The following is a 23306-nucleotide window of genomic DNA, read 5'->3' on the forward strand; positions in this document are numbered from 1 at the left end:
TTTTCACTTCTTTTGGCTTCCCCTCATCAGTAGTATAGTACTGTGGGAAAGCACTCTATGTAATGCCTATATGAAAAGGCATAAGAGTACATTCACCTTTTCTCTAGTGACATGGAAGGCAATTCAAATGGCAGTCAATGATGTAACACCACAGGTAAATTTGTTTCACATAATATACTGTTTCAAGAAATTTGTGACACGGACGTGAAGTTGAGAGAAAGGACTATGAACAATACTTTAATCTGTGTCTCCACCAGGCTGCAAAGTATGATTTTCTTCATAATTAGAAATTATTTGAAAAATAATTTTTTTGTCTGTTATTTATTCACTGCAAATATTGAGCCTGTACAAATCAACATTTATGCTTTTTTTTGAATGGGGAAATGGGTCAGACATTACAATTCTGTTTCCTAACCAGACGCAAAAAAAATTTAGAATTATGTTTTCATGTGAATAAGATGCTGCTAAATTTGAAGTTCTGTGAATGCAATATTGCATAGAAATGTAAGGGTTCCTTGAACACTTAACATTACTTTTAGTGTTAGTTGGATCAAACTTCAAATTCAATGAGTAGGTGAACATTCCTGTTCCTCAACTATCATGATAGAATATTTGTGAAAATCCCAGCAAGTGAACGTGAACAAAGCCAAAATAAAATAAGAAAGAAAAAAAAATATCCTAGCCTCCTAGAATTTACATTCTGAATGGCCAGGGCAACAAAAAAATGTTTATTATCCTCACCTTCATTGTGCAAAGCTCCCTGAAATCAGAGTTAGATTTACACTGCACAAACCAACATTTAAACACAAATTTATTTTATTTTACTGGTCAAGATGAGTTTAGCTAAATGAGATGAGAGCCCAGGTGACCTACTGAAGAGCTGGATGCATCTGTCTTGATTCCTATTCAGATTCCTTTATGAAATCTAATGAAATCTAGCTCAGACTATAGCACTCTTCATTTACAGATCTCCAGCTGCAAGGGCAACTGTAGCTAATTTCTGTAGTTGGGTGAAACATTATCCAGAGGATTCTGTGCTACATTTCAGCATCTCCTGATTACTACCCTATCTCTCACTTTGCAATAGAAACAACATAAGCAGATAGACCACAGATATTTCCATTGCTTTCTGCTGGTGCACTTTTTGCTTATTCCTGGTGCCCAACTGGGTGTTGTGAATGAGAAACGTAAGTCAAAAGAGTTTTGAAATATTTCAAACAAAATGTGAACCTGCATTATTTACCTCAGTTCTTGCACAGGAGATTCTCTAGGCTAAGAACCTTTAAAACTAGTTAAGAAACAAGTACTGTAACGTGCAAGGTCTTTATAATCCCTTTTGTTGGTTCAGTGTCCTTCAGAGTTTTCATATATGCATACGATTTTCCCTTCTTGCAGGGAGTCTTTAGAGAACCTGCATGAAGTAGGTAGGTTCCTCTCCAACAGATACCCTTCTGGATGACTAACACTTAAAAAATCCCCCCAAAACCAACAAAAAAACCAGCCAAAAAGTACCTGGATTAGAGAGACAAGGTTAGTTTTGAACTCTGTGGATGGCTTTCCTGAGTATCTGTTACTGAGATCCATCCGCGGGTCCTGAAGGAGCTGGCAAATGAAGTTGTGAAGCCGCTGGCCATCATATTTGAGAAATCATGGCAGTCAGGTGAAGTTCCCAAAGACTGGGAAAAGGGAAATATAACCCCCATTTACAAGAAGGGGAAAATGTGACCTGGGGAATTACAGACCAGTCAGTCTCACCCCTGTGCCTGCCAAAATCTTGGAGCAGATTCTGCTGGAAGGCACACTAAGGTACATGAAAATCAACAAGGTGTTTGGTGACAGCCAGCATGGCTTCACTAAGGGGAAATCCTGTCTGACCAATTTGGTGGCCTTCTATGATGGGGCTACAGAACTGATGGACAGGGGTAGAGCAGTTGATGTCATCTATCTGGACTTGTGCAAAGCATTCGACACTGTCCCACACGACATCCTTGTCTCTAAATTGGAGAGACATCAATTTGATGGATGGAACACTCGGTGGATAAAGAACTGGCTGGATGGCCGCACGCAAAGAGTTGTGGTCAATGGCTCAATGTCCAGCTAGAGACCAGTAACGAGTGGTGTCCCTCAGGGATTGCTGTTGGGACCGGTCTTGTTCAACATCTTTGTTGGTGACATGGACAGTGGGATTGAGTGTGCCTTCAGCAACTTTGCCGATGACACCAAGCTGTGTGGTTCGGTTGATACGCTGGAGGGAAGGAATGCCATCCAGAGGGACCTTGACACACTTGTGAGATGGGCTGATGGCAACCTCATGAAGTTTATCCATGCCAAGTGCAAGATCCTACACCTGGGTCAGAGCAATCCCAGGCACAACTACAGGTTGGGCAGAGAAGAGATTCAGAGCAGCCCTGCAGAGAAGGACTTGGGGGTGTTGGTCGATGAGAAAATGAACATGAGGCGGCAGTTTTCGCTTGCAGCCCAGAAAGCCAACCATATCCTGGGCTGCATTAAAAGGAGCGTGACCTCCAGGTCAAAGGAGGTGATCCTGCCCCTCTACTCTGCTCTTGTGAGACCCCACTTGGAGTATTGTGTGCAGTTCTGGTGTCCTCAACATAAAAAGGACATGGAACTGTTGGAACAACTCCAGAGAAGGGCCACGAGGATGATCAGGGGACTGGAGCACCTCCCGTATGAAGACAGGCTGAGAAAGTTGGGGCTGTTCAGCCTGGAGAAGAGAAGGCTGCGTGGAGACCTCAGAGCAGCCTTCCAGTATCTGAAGGGGGCCTATAGGGATGCTGGGGAGAAGCATTCTTTCCTGTAATGGTGGTGAGGCACTGGAATGGGTTGCCCAGGGAGGTTGTGAATGCTTCATCCCTGGTGGTGTTCAAGGCCAGGTAGGACGAGGCCTTGGGTGGTATGGTTTAGTGTGAGGTGTCCCTGCCCACGGTAGGGGGGTTTGGAACTAGGTGATCTTGAGGTCCTTTCCAACTCTAACGATTCTAGGATTCTATGCATTGGTATTGCTCTTTAACTTTATTAAAGTCTATGAAGTACATTTTTTTTTTGCTTTTTGTGTTTTTATTGTGTTATCTTAGAAATTAGTTTTTTCACAGGCAGTGTACTATTCAGACAAAGGGCTGTAAAGAATGCTGTAGCCACACTGTTGCATTAATGCCAATGAGAGTGAAAACTGCCAAATTAACACAGACATTTTCAGAGAAACATGTTTGTCATTTTATATTTATGTAATTTCTCTTTTTTTGTTTTTAGATCTGTTTGATGGCTCAGCACAAACATATCAATGAATGCTTAGCACTTGTAACTCCAGAGAAATAACTTCTTGTTTAAGGATCCTGGAGTGACTCAACCACAGGTATGTCTGAGTGTTTTGTATGTGGAAAGTGAGTAGGATTAGTGAAAGACTGAGCTGCAACTGGCTGGGAACAGGATGAGCACTTGGGCAATGCATTGCTTTCATCCTGTGCATCGTCACATTACGACACTGAGTATCACTTCACAATATTTCATTGCTTCCTATCTCTAATAGATTTATTTTGAAATTAGCCACATATTGTTTGTGCACTAAATCAAAATATGCCTATAATATCACAACAAATTCATGAAAGCTGTAAGAAAGATTGAAGATGTTCTTAAAAAAGGTTTGACACAAAACTTCATTTAAAAATAGGTTTGGAAGTAAATGATGTGCCTTGTTTGGATTCTTCACACTCTTCTGCTGTCCCAGTATAAACGGCAGCATTATCAATGATTTGCCAATGACCTCAGTAGTCAGAAGCTCTCATCTGTTTCCTGCTGAAAGAAGTGTGGGGCTTGGGGTTAAAGCAGAATACAAGAGAAAGTCAGAATTTGTCCTCCTACCTTCTCCTTTCTTGAAAGAATTTTCTAGAAGAAAAGGCCAGTAAAGGAAGCTGTTGGCAGTTCATGGCCTTGTACTCTACTAACAATTTGAGGAGCCTAGATTTCCTTAATGCCTTTCCCATATGTGATATTTGCCCTCTTGCAGCATTCATTCTCTCATAGATGGATGTATCAAGAAAGCTCTGTAGATTTTACTCTGTAATAATCTCAGAAATAATCTTGACAGATTTAGCTATCTTTAAAAACCAGTATGTTTATCTGATGAGGTACAGTTTAACTATTCACTGACTTCTATCAAACTATAGCCTAATTCAGTATGCCACCCCTACTGAAGGGAAAGATAGTGATAATTAAGGAACTGTGCTAATGCACAGCCACCAATACAGAAAACCCATTGGAAATTAATAGAAATAAAAAAGAGATAATATATGATGTTATTACATCTTGTTGCCATCTAAGAACTATACTGTTGCCTATTTTCAGCACACAAATTTGTGATGCTCTGCTCTCCACTGACCTGTATCCTCTGCTTCTGTTCACTCTAATTGGCACTTACAGGTTTGGGCCCTTAAAACTGGCATGAGAATGAATTAATGTGATGGGTTTTAAGCTTCTGGTCTTATAACAGTTTAATTACAAGAATAAATTAACTTTGAATATTTTTCTATCCTTCAAAACACCCTTACTTTAAGAACCAAGAAGAGGTGATCATTCCATTCTCATTACATCCCCAAGATTGCCATGAGAAATAAAATAATTAATATCTGTGCTTATTCTTTATCATTAATCTTTCTCCTAAGAATGGATTAATGAGAATATTCAATGAGAATCAGAACATCCTAGCATTCACTTCTGTGAAAACTCATTCTTGTGTCAAAGACTGTAACGAGGACTGAAAGAATCATACAATTAACTCACAGCAACCTTATGGTTGTAGTGAGCAAATGGTACATCACACAAGACTGATGACCAAGATCAGAATAAGAGAAGATGAAGAATGAATACAGAAGATTTAAGAGCATTTTAAGTCTGCTTACTAAAGCCTTTGTCTGACAGTGTATTGTTTTAAAATCAACATTAGTTTTTATTGACTACAGTTTTCATTCAGTTAGTGGTCTTTTTTCACCTCTCCTTCCCAGATGCTTCTTGAGAACTAAGCAATCACCTATCAAAATTATTTCCTTCACCTCTCCCAGGTAAGAGATTGGCAAGAAACAAAAGAAGATTAAACTGTTTTTTGTGTTCACAGCAAAGGCTAAGGTATAAGAATGCTACAGAGTAAAATGACTTTAGAGAAATTTCCTCAGTATCTATCGCTTTGAAACAAACAATCTAGTTTTGGCACAGTATGTATTTCTTAGGTGTTCTTTGCTGCATTGATTAAACGATATAGTACCGATAGGGGTGATCTTTTTCTGAACTGTTCACAGTACGAAATAAAACATAGTAGCTCATGTAAATTACGGGGTGGGAATAGCCATGAGGTTTCAGAGACACTAACAGAGGACAAGAAGATTGCACAGCTGACTAGTTCAATGCTTTTGTTAGGCTGTGTCAAGTGTGTTGTGGGTATTATTTCAGATCAGCGTCCTTGCAGTCATGTAACTGTTGCTGGCTTTGAATAACACTTACTGATAAAAAATAATACATTGTAGCAAAAAAATGAAATGAGTGCATCTCCTCGAAAATTGTTGTAGTTTAAACCCAGCTGGTAACTCAGAACCACACAGCCTCTTGCTCACTCTCCCCTGCTCTCCGGGAGGGATGGGGAGGAGAATCGAAAGGATGTAACTCCCACAGGTTGAGATAAGAACAGTTCAGTAACTAAGGTATAACTCAAATCACTACTGCTACAACCAATAATAATAATGATAAGGAAATAACAAGGGAAGAGAATACAACCGCTCACCACCCGCCTACTGATACCCAGCCTGACCCGAGCACTGATCTAGCCCTTCTGGGTAACTGCTCCCAGTTTATATACTGGGCATGATGTGGTATGGAATACCTCTTTGGTTAGTTTGGGTCAGGTGTCCTGTCTCTGCTTCCTCCCAGCTTCCCCTCCTCCCTGGCAGAGCATGAGACTCACTAAGTCCTTGGTCAGAGTAAATATTATTGAGCAGCAACTGAAAACATTGGTGTTATCAGCGCTGTTCCCAGAGTGAAAGTCAAAAACACAGCACCTATTAAGACTGAGAAAAATGACTGCTCCTGCTGAACCCAGGACAGAAGCCCTATAATGGAGAGATTTCATACCATTAACGAATGCCTGGTTTAATATTAGAATAAAGCAATTCCTACTATTGTTCTTCTTGATGGCTCCTGATATATGCAGGTCAAAGATGAACTTTAACTGAGATAGAAGGTATGAGAGAGAAAAAAAAAAAATACTGGGGGTAAAAGAATCCACCAATGGTCTTTTTTAACTGTATAAGTAATATAGAGTGACTTTTCAGTTTTGTATGTCAGGCTGCCTTTGAAAACCTGGAGAAGAGTTAGGCATTTTTTTTAAACTGGCCTTAACCTTGCATTTTTTTTTTTTTTTTTTCTCTTCACAGCAATTTCTAGTAGGATCTGTCCTTGAAATGTCACAAAGGTATTGGCAAGGTGCTTTGGAGATTTTCTGCACTTTTCTTCCTGTAACAAATCCCAAAAGGAGGCAGGTTATCAGAGGTGTAACAAGCAAGTGGGAGAGGACTGAGCTCAGTTTTGAATACTACTGCTAGAATTGTTGATGCGTTCAACATTGCCCTGTCAGTAGCTAAAGTGCAGAAATAAACCCAAGAACAGAGACTAGCTATCAGCTGAGTCAGTAAGATTTCAGAGCGTTGTGGTTCAATGCAGCCTTTACTGAAGTAGTGTTCTTCATACTAACTACAGAATTGTTTTTCTTTCAGATTATTCCAGATACCAAGGAGCTGACATCACACACTGCCACCAGCAGCTGGTGGATGAATGTGTTCTTTTCCCAACACTAAAACACTCAACAAGGCCTTCTTAGCTAGTGATGTTAGAGAAGCTTACATCTTCACATTTGACCAGTAGTTTGATATTCTGAACCAGTAATATTATGAAGATCGATACCTTGACAGAAGCCTAGCATGGAAAGTTTATGAAGAACTCAGTCTGACATAAGAGGTGCAAGAAATACTACCATGCTAAAGAAATTTAAGAAACCAAACACTCTGCCTAGGATATCAGGAAAGAAATTGCATAGTGATGAATTAGTCATGTCATATTGGTTTATTCTTTGATAGCGGATCCCTTAAGGGTGAGGTGGGAAGCAGAGGGACCATGTGAGGGAGACCAGCCTGCCATTCAAAGGCTTGAGGCTTTTTTACTACCTCATCAAATTAAGAGAAGGGAGTGAACCACAGTGTCACTGCAGTAAGGGAAGGAGATGGCTCAGGCTATCAAAAATTCCCTGCATTACACCTCTGTGATAGTATTCACTGCCAGGGAAATTGTGGAAACTCATTCCTGATCATTCCCTGAGCAATCCTTTATCACAGGGCCTCCCTCACTTGTCCAGCTGCAAGCGTTCACAATCTTTTGCAGCCACCTAGTAGGTCTCAACAATTATTAAAGCTATTTTATACAGCAGGGGCTCATAAGGGCTCCTGGTAGGTGCGGCTCCTGTCAGAATGTCCTCAGAGCATTGAGAGATAGTTATGTCCCCAAATGGTCCCCAAAGTGTTGTGGTGTCTAAAACCCACTTTTGCTTCCCCTGTGTCCCTGCCTTCAAAAACATCAGCCTTTGAAAGTTGGACATCAGTCCTTGTAGGAATAAACCCAAACCACAGCCAAATACGACCTTTGAAAACTGAAAGTTTCTTAGACCACAGCAGAACTGGTGAGTACATTTTGACACCACCTCCTTCTGTTTTCTTCACTTAAATTTTCAAAATAAAACTACTGGTAAAACCTTGCTTCCTCCCTCCCCTCTTTTAAATTGTGGAGTAACACATACAGAGACAGTGTTGCAAGTAAGGTTTGGTATGTGTGTTCATTGAACTGATACATTTAATGAATAAAGAGCTCAAGTCTCATCTTGAAATCACAGAATAGAAGAATCATATACATGTCTAATGTGTGTGAATGTTTGCCACTAAAATCTGTAGAAGGAGCCAGTGAAATATCAGCTGCACTCCTACTTAAAAAGTAATTTTTAAAAAGACTGTGATGAAACAGTGTCTTAGCACTATGACTGGCAAAAAAAGAACTACGTGTGGGTTTTTTAACCCTGAAGTACACAGGACAAGCTTTTTTCATGGTTTACCTTGCATGCATACATACTTTGTTGAAGTGAGATCTATTTCACTCTAGGCTTGTACAGCATTTAGCACAAAGAACACAAAAAACTATTTGGGGCATCTGTCCTCTACTTTTAAGATCTACAATTGTAAATAGCAATTGACATGCCTAAACCAAGATATATATAATAATGTAATCACAGACAGAATCACAAATTTAACTCAAGATTGTAACTTTTCCTTGTGTTGTGACACAATTCTTTCAGGTACCTTGCCAGATTGAAGAATTAATATCACATTTATGATCCCAGCTTTTTAGGCAATGCAAGCACTGAGTTACGTACCAAACAGTAAAATGCATGAAGGATGACGCTTGTGAGATTAAGTAGAGGAAGGTGGATGAAACTGGCCAGATGAGATAATGTAAAATAATAAGGAATGTTAATGTAAAGTAACAAGGATCGTGCCTTTAGTCCTGCCTCTTGACCAGAAGTTCCTAACTCTCCTGCATTTCAGCTGCAGTTGGGTACTTGGACTGGAATATCATTTTCTCAGAAAGTCAATGAGGGAACCCTGTTTACTCATGTGCCAACAAAAGGCCTATACAATTTTGCAGGAATAATTATTTATGAAAGTGAAGAACTGGAGCCTGGTCACATTTTTTACATCCTTGACTAAGTGCCCTAAAACTATGGGCAACAGAATCCGTATTTCATCATTCTTTGGCTCATTTGTTGTGCAGAACAGAGTAAAAATCACGTCTTCTCTGAGCTGTAGTTATCTTGTCATATACAAAGCAAAGCTTGAATGTCAAAATTTGGAATCTCACCTACAGTCAATAGGGTGGTGATATACCACCTTTCAGCTACTGTGCTATGCTGAAGTAAGGAAAACCAAGCACACCTAAGTGCAATTTTGGATTGCTGAAACTGTGTGTTTATGAAGGAAAAGATCTCTACCATACTTTCCTCCCTGCACAGTATTATCAGAGATTCCTCCATCGTATGAATATAGTTGCTTTTTGATTGATGCTAGAATGAAGTAACTCATACTAACACAAATGCATTTCCAACTTTGCTGGTACTGAAATCTAATCTTTGCCTTGAAATAGAAACATTCATTGAACAGTACTTCACAGCTGAGGTTCAGAAGCCTACCTGTGTGACTGTCAGTATAGAACTGAAACACTTGTCTGTTGTGTACTAAGAGAGACTCTCATCTTGAAGTCTGTTTCCAAAGAAGGAAATATACCTTGGATGCAATCTGCTGAAGCCAAAGGACTGACAGCAGGACTTTGTTATCCATATAGATACTATCCAGCTCTGTTCTACTGCTATCATAGGAAGTGAACACAAAGAAGTGCTTGGTTAAAAAAATTCTCATGCATCACTGCTCTATAAAGAAACACCGGGGTCTTTGTGAGAGACACATTGTTTGGATATAGCAACAAATTATGTGAATGGGAGCTGTAAGTCTAATGCATGTATTAGTTTCACACTGTTCTTTAAAAATCATTCCCATCATATTTGCAGATGACATCCCAAGCATTTCTGACAGAAATGTGGCTATCTGAAAAGTGGTCTACAGAAACAGTACTGAATGCGAGTATTTGTTTCAGTGCCCTTCTGGGAACAGACGTACTAAAGAAAAAGAGTAACTCACTTTGTGGAAGGAAAAACATTACCTACCCTCAATGTTATTAAGAACAAATAAAGCTCTAGTTGTTGGTTTTGGGTTTTATTTCAGTTTATTGTATTTTCTTCAGTTACAGTGTCATTCTGGTGTGTGTGATGAAAATCTTGACTCCTAGAAAAGTATGTGGGTCAATAGTAGCTAAAACTTTTTTATTTTGGAAGTCTGAATGTTCATGCAACTGTACAGTTTGGCACAATCTTCAGTATGAACACACACGAAAATACTAGTTAACACTATCAAAATGTGACATTTTGTTGTTTCTGTTTTTATTTATAGATCCTGCATGTTCTGCAGCTGTTCCTTATTATACAAGCTGACTAGAAGCTGAAATATAAACACAAAGAAGAGCAGAACAGTAGTTCTATCTTAACCTGCTCATTTCATTTTCCAAGTTCTATATATCATCCCTTGCGGTGAGTATTAATCTTTCTAGTACAAGTCCAGTCTAAGAGCAGTTCAAGGTAACGCTGGTCATATTAATAGACCCACCAGGCTGATGTTAGCCACAGAAGTCATAAACCATCAGGCTTCTGTTCCTGACTATTCCTGACTATGGTCTTACTGTATGTTAAACCCAACCCAAAACCTTAAATCTAAATATTTCCAAATCTACAAATACATTATTGCTAGAAGTGGGGGGCAGAGATGATTGGTTTGGCACAGAGGTGCTTGGAGAACAAAATTTTCTAGTGAGAAATTATTACATGAGAACGTCTCTTGTTGTGAAGTTTTTTGCATAGGATTTTAAAGGGCAGAACTTTCCACCTCTCTTATCTAGTGCTATAAGCACTATAGCTCTAGACGGAAATCACGTGTTTTGTCCACAATTGTTGTCAGCTGGACTGTACAAATGTTGATCCTTACTAGATGAAAACAAAAATGTGAGAATTGTTACCCATAACGTGGTATCATTTCTTATCACCCTGATGGTGCATCAGCACCAATTCCTAAGTTAATCAAGCCATGCCACCTGGATGAGAACTGTCCTGTTCCTCACATGCACCTGCTTGTCAGCCACGCTTCATATAGAAATTATTAGATCTTTTCAAGTAAACTATTTGAAATTTTGCCTGGGGAAGTGAGGGAAGGTATAAGATGAAGGGGAGAGCTTGAATATTTCTTCAGCATAACCTGCAATGTGCAAGTCTGTGGTCTTCATGACAGTACGCGGTTGAGTATTCTAAAAAGCTAGGTGGAGAATAATTTCCTGTTTCTTCATTAAATTAGGGTCCTCTTACACTAGTGCTTTATGAAATATGAAGGAGATTCAGAGCAGCCCTGCGGAGAAGGACTTGGGATGCTGGTCGATGAGAAAACGAACATGAGCCAGCAGTGTGCGCTTGCAGCCCAGAAAGCCAACCATATCCTGGGCTCCATCAAAAGGATCGTGACCAACAGGTTGAAGGAGGTGATCCTGCCCCTCTACTCTGCTCTTGTGAGACCTCACTTGGAGTATTGTGTGCAGATCTGGTGTCCTCAATATAAAAACGACATGGAACTGTTGGAACAAGCCCAGACGTGGGCCACAAGGATGATCAGGGGACTGGAGCACCTCCCCTATGAAGACAGGCTGAGAAAGTTGGGGCTGTTCAGCCTGGAGAAGAGAAGGCTGCGTGGAGACCTTATAGCAGCCTTCCAGTATCTGAAGGGGGCCTATAAGGATGCTGGAGTTGGACTATTCGTTAGGGACTGTAGTGATAGGACAAGGGGTAACAAGTTAAAACTTAAACAGGGGAAGTTTAGATTGGATATAAGGAGGAAGTTCTTTACTGTGAGGGTGGTGAGGCACTGGAATGGGTTGCCCAGGGAGGTTGTGAGTGCTCCATCCCTGGTGGTGTTCAAGGCCAGGTTGGACGAGGCCTTGGGTGATATGATTTAGCGTGAGGTATCCCTGCCCATGGCAGGGGGTTTGGAGCTAGATGATCTTAAGGTCCTTTCCAACCCTAACTATTCTATGATTCTATGAAAATGTCTGTACCTTCACAGATATCGCATAAGCTTGGGCAGGGCCCAAATGAACTGTTTCTAAAATTATATAATTCTGGTTCTTACTTAGCAAGTCCTCTTCAAAACCACTATCAATAACAATCAAAGAGCACTCAAATCAAACTGAAAGTGATTTTAGTTTTGGTTCTGAGATGTCCATTGTAATTCCAAGTACTGGATTGTTTTGTTTTTTTTTTTACAGACAAGGTGCATCATGCTGAGTGGTGTTTGGAAAGACAATCTGAGAACTATTTTACTGTGCTGTTTCAGTCTGCATTAGGCAAAAGGATTTCTTACATTAAGCAAAATGTATTGCTAAGTAGATAAGATGCTGAAGTTTTAAAATTCCTTTTCTCCCCTTACGGAAAGACAACATCAAGCTGTGGACTGCAAAACTGCTAGGGAAAAAATAATGGACAAACAGAGGGGGAAGCTTTTTATTCTGAAGAGAATATTAGGAATGGCTAATGTTTTCAGTGGTACTTAGAGATCCAACTGAGAGAGTCCATAATTTTGTACACTGTTTGTACATATAGTAAGAGACAGTTCCTGCTCAAGTACACTGGCATAAGTAGAGAATAACACAAAGAGGATAATGAAACACTGTCATATTAGCCAAAATTTTTGGACTGGAAATCTCTCAATAGATTGTGTATCAGACCCAGGAACTGAACCCAGCTCAGTGCCTCAGTCCCAAGGTCAATTGTTCTGATTTTAAAGGAAGGAACCGTATGGGTAATCTTGAAGTATCAGATTTTAATTCCAACTTCAAATTTCTTATTCAAAGCAAATGCCAATTCCAAACCTCTTGAGGGTCTCTCAACACCTCAGCACTGTTAATGCACCCATCACTACATATTCCAAACAGCATTGTGTATTCAACAGACCATAGTGATTGTTGTGGTGGGTGGCACAATATGCAGTGGGTTGCAGTAGCAGGGATTATATACTGTATCCTTTTAATACATGGCTCATAATTCAAAACCTGATTATAATTAGGGTATAAAATATGACTTTGATTGGTATCTGCATCCGATCTAATGCCTTCATTTGTTCCACACAAAAGATTCTGATGTTACGTCAGCTGAAGCTTAACAACTGTTATTATTGATTATAGCCCTGGTGGAAACTTCTCAGCAGTTTACAATATTTAGTTAGGATATTTGAAGAGACCTGAAGTACTATTATAAAGAAGCAATGCTAGGTTTGGCAAAGAGCCTTTCTTTTGTCTCTGAAGCTTTCTGCAGTAAATTTAGAACAGAAGAGCATTTCTCTGGAGTAGAAATATATATATTGCTGGCTACAAGTGTATGTTTGCTGCCTCACAATTTTAGAATTAGATGATGGACTTATTTAGTAGACACTGGATAGTAAAAAGTAAAACCCCTAATTTAAAACATTCCACATTACCACATTCCAAGAAAAACATAGAACAGTGAACAAAACCAGCAGTACTGTAATAAGAAAACAACTGGGTGCATTTTTTCCAAAACCTAAACCCAGAAATCTAAACGTATGAGTTAGTGGCTAAAAATGCCATTTTCATGTCTCTGTTTTTTCATGAACTGAAAAAAAACACCTAGACTTGAGAGAATTAAAAAATATGAACTAAGACTCCAGGTCAAGGTTTAGAGCACAGTTCTAAATTCAGAATCATCCTTTTAGAATGTTAATTTTGCTTTTTTATTTTAAAAATGTGCTTTTTCTTAATAAGAGATTCATTATTGCAGGGTGTTTTTCAATGTAAAGATAAGACTTTTAGTAATTTTTAAAAAAGAATTATGATTAATTACCATGACAAAGGGATTTCTGTCATCATATTCTGTGCACTGGCTTTGTTATCTAATCTAGGAAGGGGGTAACTTTTGACATAAGCTACGAAGACAGCTGCTGACATTTGATACGAGCCCTGTTTCGGCAGGCTGTGTAAGCCCCCAGTTGCTTGGCATCAATTTTTGACTCCTTTCAATTTCTAAGCATCAATTGGAAGTCATAACTATTCAGTTAGATGCTTATAGCTCATACCTACACTCAGCTTTAAGTACACGTTAACATTCCAGCACGGCTTTCTATGACATCACCTTAATTTGAGTTTTATTGCATTGTAACTGTAATAAAGCTTGGAAGTAAGAATGGAAGACAGCAGAAAGATCAAAGGGAGAGAAAACTTGAGTCAGATTCTTGGATCCTTGCTCTTACAAAGAGTGCTAAAGCTGACTTTCTAAAGGGTTTTGCAGAACAAGCGAATCTGTACCTGTGCAAAAAGGTACAGATGAGAGGAAGACAAGATGGGTATAACTTCAGAAACACTTGTTCAAATTATATTAAGGTCCTGCAAATGGAAACAAATAAAAAATAAAAAATATCGTGATGAAGGCAGGCAAGATGCTGGAAATCTGAGATGCAATTTCCTCCTCCTGGACATCAGTGTGCTGCCTGGTGTCATTTACCTCTGTTGAACATTTAAGAGATTTGTGATCAGACAGAAGATGGATCAAAGCAGTTGACAACTGTGTGGATTACGGACATAGATGTTGATAGAAGAAAGGCTGTAGCAGTCAGGAATGCTGCTGCATCTACAAGGGTCTATGCTGCTGCTGTGCCTTTGGGAAGAAAATGTTCTTGCCTCCTAAACTCATGCAGCAAAATGATGCGTGACTTATATGGACTTTTGTCCTGTAGAAGTCCATGCCTTTGAATAAACAAACACCAGCTGCTTTATAATGGGCAACTTCTCTTATGCCTAATCTGTCTTGCTTTATCCACACGAAAAAAAATTGACAACAAGAGGATTGGAATGCTGCTCACTTACTGGTGCATTTGTATGGTGATATTTCTATGTGCTGGTCTCTAATATGTCACAGTCACTGTCTGGAATAGCACTGTTCCAGATTTCATATTTAGTTATCTTCCAATAGCACACAATATCTCATGAGGGCAGAAGATTATTTTTAAATATGATTAGTTTTGATGGGGTTTGGGGAAAAGAGGACACCTGAATCCTGGACTTGCTCAGCTGCTGAAGTTCTTGCTGTTTGTGAATAGTCCAATATTAACCAGAAGGACATTGCATGGAAAATATAATCATTTTTGTTATGACATCTTTTATCTCCCTTCTGAAAGCTAGGTAAAAGGCAGCCTCTTAACTATGCTCAGTGCTTTGTACAACTCCATGATGGACCAGAAAATAGCACCAAAATGTGGTGTGTCAAATGTATCTCCCTTAGGAGGTTCAGTGTGACTACCCATTATGTGCCCTGACCTTCACTGTCTGAAGGACAAGTTTCATTCTTCAGTTTGTTTCTTTCAACCTCTTCCTTGCCCATTTTGCTTTGATGTGCATTATAAATACAGGTGCCATAAACAACTGTTTAAATAACTAGTTTGAATTATTTTATAGTACTTGCTGTGATATGCAGAGAGAAAACAGAGCTTTAATATGTACTAATTTGAAACAACTGAGTGTACTTTTTAAAATAAGTACGTTGAATTATAGTCCTTCAAGTTAAGAAATAGTTTGATGAATTATATTGTCATTCCATCTTACCCAATTCCAACTTAGCCATAGATTTCTTAGGTAATAATGGGATGAATCACTTATTACCTCACCAGATAAAATGGTGGCTTGAGTGAAACTAATGCTTCTAAACTGCTTTGGAATCCACACAGCATGTTCCCAGTATAGTATTTGAAGTATTCTTAAGTGAAAAACGTTCACCTGAGTATCTACAGAGGCACATTGCTCATTCTGCAGTACTGGACTGTTAATGCCATAGTGGCAGTACTGTGAGCTTTTTCATGTTGGAGCTTACTTTTGGGAACATGTAGCATTTCATGCAGAAGGCGGTGGACCATATGAAAAGTAGGCCACACCTATTGTGGCGGATAACAGGGATACTTTTTTGCAGCCTGAGTTCTCAAACTGAGTGCCTGAAGTCTTGAGGGTCTTAAACAACTTTGTATCTAAGGTTCATACAGACGCCAGAGTTACTATCACCAGGTGGAACCAAAGACTAGCAGGCAAAAAGGGAATGTCAATTCATACTTAGAGATTACTGAATTATTGTCTTTAATCAAAGATTCCACTTCTAACCTTTGCCCTCTTCTTTTTTTTTTCTGTTCTGTTTTCACCTTACTTTATTTGTGGTCTATTTGACTTCCTTTTCTCATTTTCCTTTCACTGGCTTCTAAGTAGAACACAGAGCAGGGTAGGTTGTTTCTGTTTATATCAACATTTTTAATATCTGATATTCAGTTGTTTTGAATTAGACAAAACTTTTTACTACTAAAAAGCAAAGTATCTTTGAATCAGCAGATACACAGGTTATTGTTGCACTAAGTGTGCACACTTAGTGTGTCCTGCTAAGTGATGTGATTATTCCATGCAGTTTCTAGGAAAACTGAAGTATAAAAGCACACCCACCAAAAGGCTTAAGGCATTGTGTACTGTTTTGAAACACATTACACACTAGAAGACCAATCTCTAAGAAAAAATTAAATCCACGGAGTCCTAACAGGGGGGAAGTCTGCATTAGAAAGCTGTAAAAAAGTAGTAACTGGGAAGCCAATAAAATACATTTCTGATCATGGCATAAGAAACTGTTACATTTATTGTATTACAATAGAAAAAAAACAAGAAGCTGAGTTCTTGTCTGAATGGTAAATCCTTTGTAAGGCTTTGAAGCTCACTGTACATTATTTCTGTTTTCCCTTGCATAACTGCACTGTGATTTTTATGAGTTACAAGCAAAATGTACACCTCAAGTCATGCACTCTTAAAAAAATCAGCAATATAATCTATGTAGAGAAGGCCTGAAGCATTTTCAGAATAAGTGCATCAGTTTTAAGGTTTTTCCATGGGGAATTATTTGTAAAGATACGTATCTTTTGGGATTTGTACCAGGATATTTCTTAATTATTGCTGACATGCCCCCCATAACACCATGAGCTCCCTTAAAGGGCAGGAAAAGAGAATCAGTTTCCCTTAATCACCAAGTATAAACCAAACAAATTTAACAACTACCTCATGCTACTGAGGCAACAAATTGATGCATTCAGAGTTCCCTAATGACTTAAATGTATATAAACTAACAGGAAAAAAAAGTACTGCATGTTGCCAGGATGAAACCTCAACTTTTTTTTAAGGCACTTTTTAGAGTTGTCTTGGAAAACTGCAAGTCATGTGCAGCTGAAGACTGTCTAGTAAGTCAGCAGAATCATTTGTATTGTGGAAGTAGCTGAAGTGAATTCAAGACATAGTAAACGAACCCTTCAAGGAATCAGGACAGGGGTCCAGTCCTGCAGCTGTTTAAGACCTAGAACAGCATTTAAAAATATGAACATCTTACTATTTTGGGTAGACCTATTGAAAATAAAGAATAAAACCTAGGGAATTCCACAAAGAATTAATAGAAAGCATCCATTCAGGGTGCTAAATATTATCTCCAAATTAAGAGTGCAACTATCTCCCCTGAAGAGAGAACTTACTTATGCTAAATCAAGTATAACATGCAATTTTGGTCTATGCGAGTGTTTTTCTGCTGTTTACTCATCCAGTAATTTGTGTCGAGATTTTCAGGTTTGAATAAACTCACAAGTTTTCTAGCATGACTCTACATTTTTATGCATTTATACTATGATAGCTTTGTTGAGTCCCAGTGGGCACTGAGGTTACATTTTGCTATTTGCTTTATAAATTTTTAAAAAGACAAAGCCAATCCAGGTAGTCCCTTGCTATTAAAACTGTAGTTGGCTATAAAAGGAAAGAAATATAACCATGTTCTTCACATATTATGTATCAAAGCCACCCATCAACACCAGCTCACTAGAATCTTGTCTCAGACTGAAGTCTTGTGTTTTGCAGAAAAGGGCTTGATACCAGATAAAGTTTATAACAAATGTTTCTCACAATGTTAGATGTAACCCTTGTGGATTTATTTATTATTTTACTTTGGAGAATGTAACAGGATCGGACACTCATTTCCAACTGACTTTAAAGAAGTTGTGAGTCTTGCATCTGACTAGGGTCCAATGACCCTTGTGTACAGGGTTTTATTACAGAGGGAAACATTTAAAATCACTGTTAAATTATGTACAAGTAATTTAACAGTGCACATGCTAGTAAGATATTTTTTCCTTGCTTTTATTTCTGTGATGTGAACAGAAATTATGAAAATTTAAAGGAATAAAAAACTTGAATGTCCTTTATGTCTGTACCTATACAGAGACATATGTAAAAATTATAATCACTGTGGTTATATTCATCCAGGATTATTCCAGTGTTTTGCTTTAAAGAATGTATTTTTAAAATTTAATTATCCAGTGCTTCAGCAAAGAGCTTAAGGAGGCTGAATGACAGCCTTGTCCTGCTGTAATCTCTTAAATATTGCAGGTCAAATTTAGTCTGTTATACTGATATTAGCACAGACTGACACACTATAAACTTCCTCTGTATGCATTTGACCCTTATTTTGACTAATCACCCTTTAGGACTTGTCTTAAATACTTCAGGGTTTTTGGGGGTATATTTTAACTTTCTTTGGAATAGATTTGAAAGACATTTAGGCCGAGCTCCACACATCAAAAATGTATCTAATTTACTTTTTCAGCTTCAAAAACTCCTTTGCTCCTAACTCTGCTGCTCCTAAAGAACAGGCTCAGACAGGAATTCTCATTTTGCTTTAGGGTTTTGTATGGTTTTTTTTTGTTTTGTTTTTTTTTAAGAACACCTTATGTAAATGTCTTTAAGTAAACAAAGATTATTACAATCCCAGAGGGGTCTCAGGGTTTATGCTACTGTTTCGTATCTCACAAGGGTGTTGGGCCTACTGCCAATGTTGTTAATCCATTCCATATTAGAAATCTAAAACCTCTCAGATGTATTAGGCAGCAAATCAACACTCAGCCATTCTGTGCTGGAATTTGGCTTAATTCCTGATAGTCATCCTGTTGCATGTCAGTGGTGAAAAGGCTGGGGTTTTTAAGAACTTGTCATTGGTGACTGCGAAGATTTTTAGAAATGGTGGTTTCATTAAAGCTGTACTGTTACCATCTTGCCTGTGGTGGTCAACACTGAAAAACTGAAAGCCTTATGCCGCAGACTCAGAACACCATATATTTGCCAGCATATACCACACTTCCTTTCTTTTCGGAGTATGTGGAAATAGACAGACACAGCTGATAACTGTTATCAAATGTCATATGCTGTAGTATTTGCATAGAGGCTCATAATAATTAATGAGCAGTTCAGAGGTACTGGTGTTCTTTGCATTGTTAGTTTGAAACATCTCATCACCTGTTTAGTTTTTAATCTGTCTTTATAAAGCTTTGAAAATGATGTTACAACGCCACCAACATACATAGTAAACAATGATTTGGGGTTTTTGAAGCTTGTAATCTTAAGAGGAAAGGTAGCACCTACTGATTTATAGAAGTACACATTCCATTTGAAAATACAAATGGCACAAGCAGTGACACAAGCAGTGACTCACAGGGGGCGGTGCCAGGAGGCATGGCAAGGCCCTGACTGGGTAAAGAGCACGAGTGACCAAGGCCCAGTGAAGAGGTGGCAAACAGGGCGTAGTGTGGCAGTTGGTGCTGGCAGCATGAGCAGGCAGCGAGTGGGATGGTGAGTGCTAGCCTCAGGGCCAGGGCCGTGTCTGCAAGCTCTGCTCTGGCTGCTCCAGCCAATGAGCCAGCTTCATTTGGAGCTCGGCTCAGATGCCTCTGTACAAACGCCTGTAGTATGGGGAACAAACAAGAGGAATTAGAGATGTGTGCACGTCTACGGGGGTATGATATAATAGGCATCATAGAAACATGGTGGGATGGCTCCTATGACTGGAGTGTTGGAATGGAAGGTTACAGGCTCTTTAGAAAAGACAGGCTCAGCAGATGGGTAGGGGGAGATGTTATTTATGTTAGGGATAGGTTGGAGAGTATGGAACTCTGTCTGGGGATAGGTGAGCAGTTAACAGAGAGTTTGTGGGTCAGGGTTAAAGGGAAAACAGTGATGGAAGACATTACTGTGGTGATTTGTTACAGACCGCCTGATCAAGAGGACTCTGTGGATGAAGCGCTCTATACACAGACAGGAACAGCCTCATGCCTGCAGGCCCTTGTCCTCATGGGGGACTTCAACCACCCTGATATCTGTTGGAGGGACGGTATAGCACAGCACAAGCAATCCAGGAGGTTCCTCAATTGTGTGGAAGACAACTTCCTTCTGCAAGTAATAGAGGAGCCAACAAGGAGAGGTGCCATGCTTGACCTCGTGCTCACCAACAGGGAAGGGCTCATTGGAAATGTGACTCTCCAGGGCAGCCTTGGATGCAGCGATCACGAGATGGTCGAATTTGAGATCCTCAGGACAGTGAGAAGAGCGTGCAGCAAGCTCACTGCCCTGGACTTCAAGAGAGCAGACTTTGGCCTCTTCAGGAACCTGCTTAGTATGGTTCCATGGGATATATAGCCCTAGAGGGCAGGGGGGCCAAGACTGTTGGTTGATATGCAAGGACCACCGGCTACAAGCTCAGGACTGTTGCATCCCAACTAGAAGGAAGTGCAGCAGGAGGGCCAGGAGACCTCCTTGGATGGATAAGGAGCTGCTGAGGAAATTTAGAGGGAAAAAAAGAGGCTCATAAAAGGCGGAAGTGAGGACAGGCAGCCTCAGAAGAATACAGAGGTGTTGTCCAGAAAGCTAGGGACCGGGTTATTAAAGCTAAGGGCCAGTTAGAATTAAACTTGGCTAGGGATATGAAAGATAACAGGAAAGGATTCTATAGGTACATTGCGAATAAAAAACACACTAGAGACAATGTAGGCCCCCTCCGGAAGCTGTTGGGAGAGCTGGCTACACAGGATTTGAGGAAAGGTGAGGTTCTGAATGACTTCTTTGCCTCGGTCTTCACTGGCAAAGGCTCTGACCACACCACCCAAGTCTTGGAAGGCAGACGCAGGGACTGTGGGAGTGAAGACCTTGGACCCACTGTAGGAGAGGATCTGGTTCGAGACCATCTTAAAAACCTAAACATATTCAAGTCTATGAGACCTGATGAAATCCATCCGTGGGTCCTGAAGGAGCTGGCGAATGATGTTGCTGAGACACTGTCCATCATATTTGTAAAATCATGGCAGTCAGGTGAAGTTCCCGATGACTGGAAAAAGGGAAATATAACCCCCATTTTCAAGAAGGGGAAAATGGATGACCCGGGGAATTACAGACCAGTCAGTCTCACCTCTGTGCCTGGCAAAATCTTGGAGCAGATTCTGCTGGAAGGCATGCTAATGCACATGAAAAACAACAAGGTGCTTGGTGACAGCCAGCATGGCTTCACTAAGGGGAAATCCTGCCTGACCAATTTGGTGGCCTTCTATGATGGGGCTACAGAACTGATGGACAGGGGTAGAGCACTTGATGTCATCTACCTGGACTTGTGTAAAGCGTTCAACACCGTCCCACACGACATCCTTGTCTCTAAATTGGAGCGACATCAATTTGATGGATGGACCACTCTGTGGATAAAGAACTGGCTGGATGGCCGCTCGCAAAGAGTTGTGGTCAATGGCTTAATGTCCAGCTGGAGACCAGTAACGAGTGGTGTCCCTCAGGGATTGCTGTTGGGACTGGTCTTGTTTAACATCTTTGTCGCTGACATGGACAGTGCAATTGAGTGTGCCCTCAGCAACTTTGCCGATGACACCAAGCTGTGTGGTTCAGTTGATACACTGGAGGGAAGGAATGCCATCCAGAGGGACCTTGACACGCTTGTGAGGTGGGCATACTAAGCAGGTTCCTGAAGAGGCCAAAGTCTGCTCTCTTGAAGTCCAGGGCAGCGAGCTTGCTGCACGCTCTTCTCACTGTCCTGAGGATCTCAGATTTGACCATCATGTGATCACTGCATCCAGGGCTGCCCCGGAGCATCACATTTCCAGCCTGTTCCTCCCTGTTGGTGAGCACGATGTCAAGCATGGCACCTCTCCTTGTTGGCTCCTCTATTACTTGCAGAAGGAAGTTGTCTTCCACACAATCGAGGAACCTCCTGGATTGCTTGTGCTGTGCTATACCGTCCCTCCAACAGATATCAGGGTGGTTGAAGTCCCCCATGAGGACAAGGGCCTGTGAGCATGAGGCTGTTCCTGCCTGTGTATAGAGCGCTTCATCCACAGAGTCCTCTTGATCAGGCGGTCTGTAACAGATCCCCACAGTAATGTCTCCCATAGCTATATTCCCTTTAACCCTGACCCACAAACTCTCTGTTAACTACTCAGCTGTCCCCAGACAGATCCATACTCTCCAGCTTATAAATAGGATCTCCCCCTCCCCGCCTGCCAGGCCTGTCTTTTCTAAAGAGCCTGTAACTTTCCATTCCAACACTCCAGTCATAGGAGCCATCCCACCATGTTTCTGTGATGCCTATTATATCATACCCCCGTAGACGTGCACACATCTCTAATTCCTCTTGGTTGTTCCTCATTCTGCGGGTGTTTGTATAGAGGCATCTGAGCCGAGCTCCAAATGAAGCCGGCTCATTGGCTGGAGCGGCTGGGATATCTCTACATTGCTCCGAGCACTTATTATAGGTTCTGGCAACTGACTGGGTGCGTTGGGATGGAATGATGCCCCCCTCCCCCAACACATCCAGTTTAAAGCCTCCTTGACCAGTCTGTCAAGCCTCCTACCAAAACAGTAGCTTCACCAGCCCCCAGTAGACCTGGCCTACAGACTTGGTTCCTGTATTCAAGACACCCAAACCCCTGACTATGACACCACCCTTTTTAACCATTTATTAACCTGTCCAATCCTCCTAGCTTTTTTTAGGTCCTCCCCTGTACCCTAGAGAATTGATGAAGAGACAATCTGAGCTCCAGAGCCCCTAACCACCTCTCCCAGGCTCTATAGTGCTTCTTTGTGCTCTCCAGGCTACTACTATCTATATCACTAGTACGTGATATAGACTGGCCCACAACTTCTAATTAGCAATGACAGAAAAAGACTCATCCTATTCAAGGCAAGAAAGTGAAAAGCTAATTCAAAAGAAATACCCTGTATTTATACATATTATTAAAAAAAACCCCAAAATATTAGTAAAGCACATTTTAAAAAGAAACTTACGTGTATTAAATGAAAAGTGTTTATATTTAAACCTTGCTGTGAAAGATTTTTGTTTTGCAAAACACATTTCTTAAAAAAAGAATATGGCATATAAACACATAGACACATACATACACACACACATCTGTACACACATACTTCCGAAACCCATGAGATGTCTGTTTGAAAGATGTCAGTTCTTTCAGTGACTTGAAGTTTCTTCAAGGCAGAAAACTATGGAAGATACAGTATAGCTGAACATCTGTCTTGTCATGTAAGCAGATATTAGGATTAAATTAACTAGAAATGAATAGAATGATATATGACAGGGTGCAGATGTCCCAGCCACAGTGTGATAATTTCATTGCAAAACTATGTAATGAATTCCATACATTACAGAA

This window comes from Pezoporus wallicus, unplaced genomic scaffold, assembly GCF_028554395.1.
Source record: "Pezoporus wallicus isolate ANWC-B61680 ecotype Strahan unplaced genomic scaffold, APGP_CSIRO_Pwel_v1 contig_2025, whole genome shotgun sequence".
In the NCBI taxonomy this organism is placed as follows: Eukaryota; Metazoa; Chordata; class Aves; order Psittaciformes; family Psittacidae; genus Pezoporus; species Pezoporus wallicus.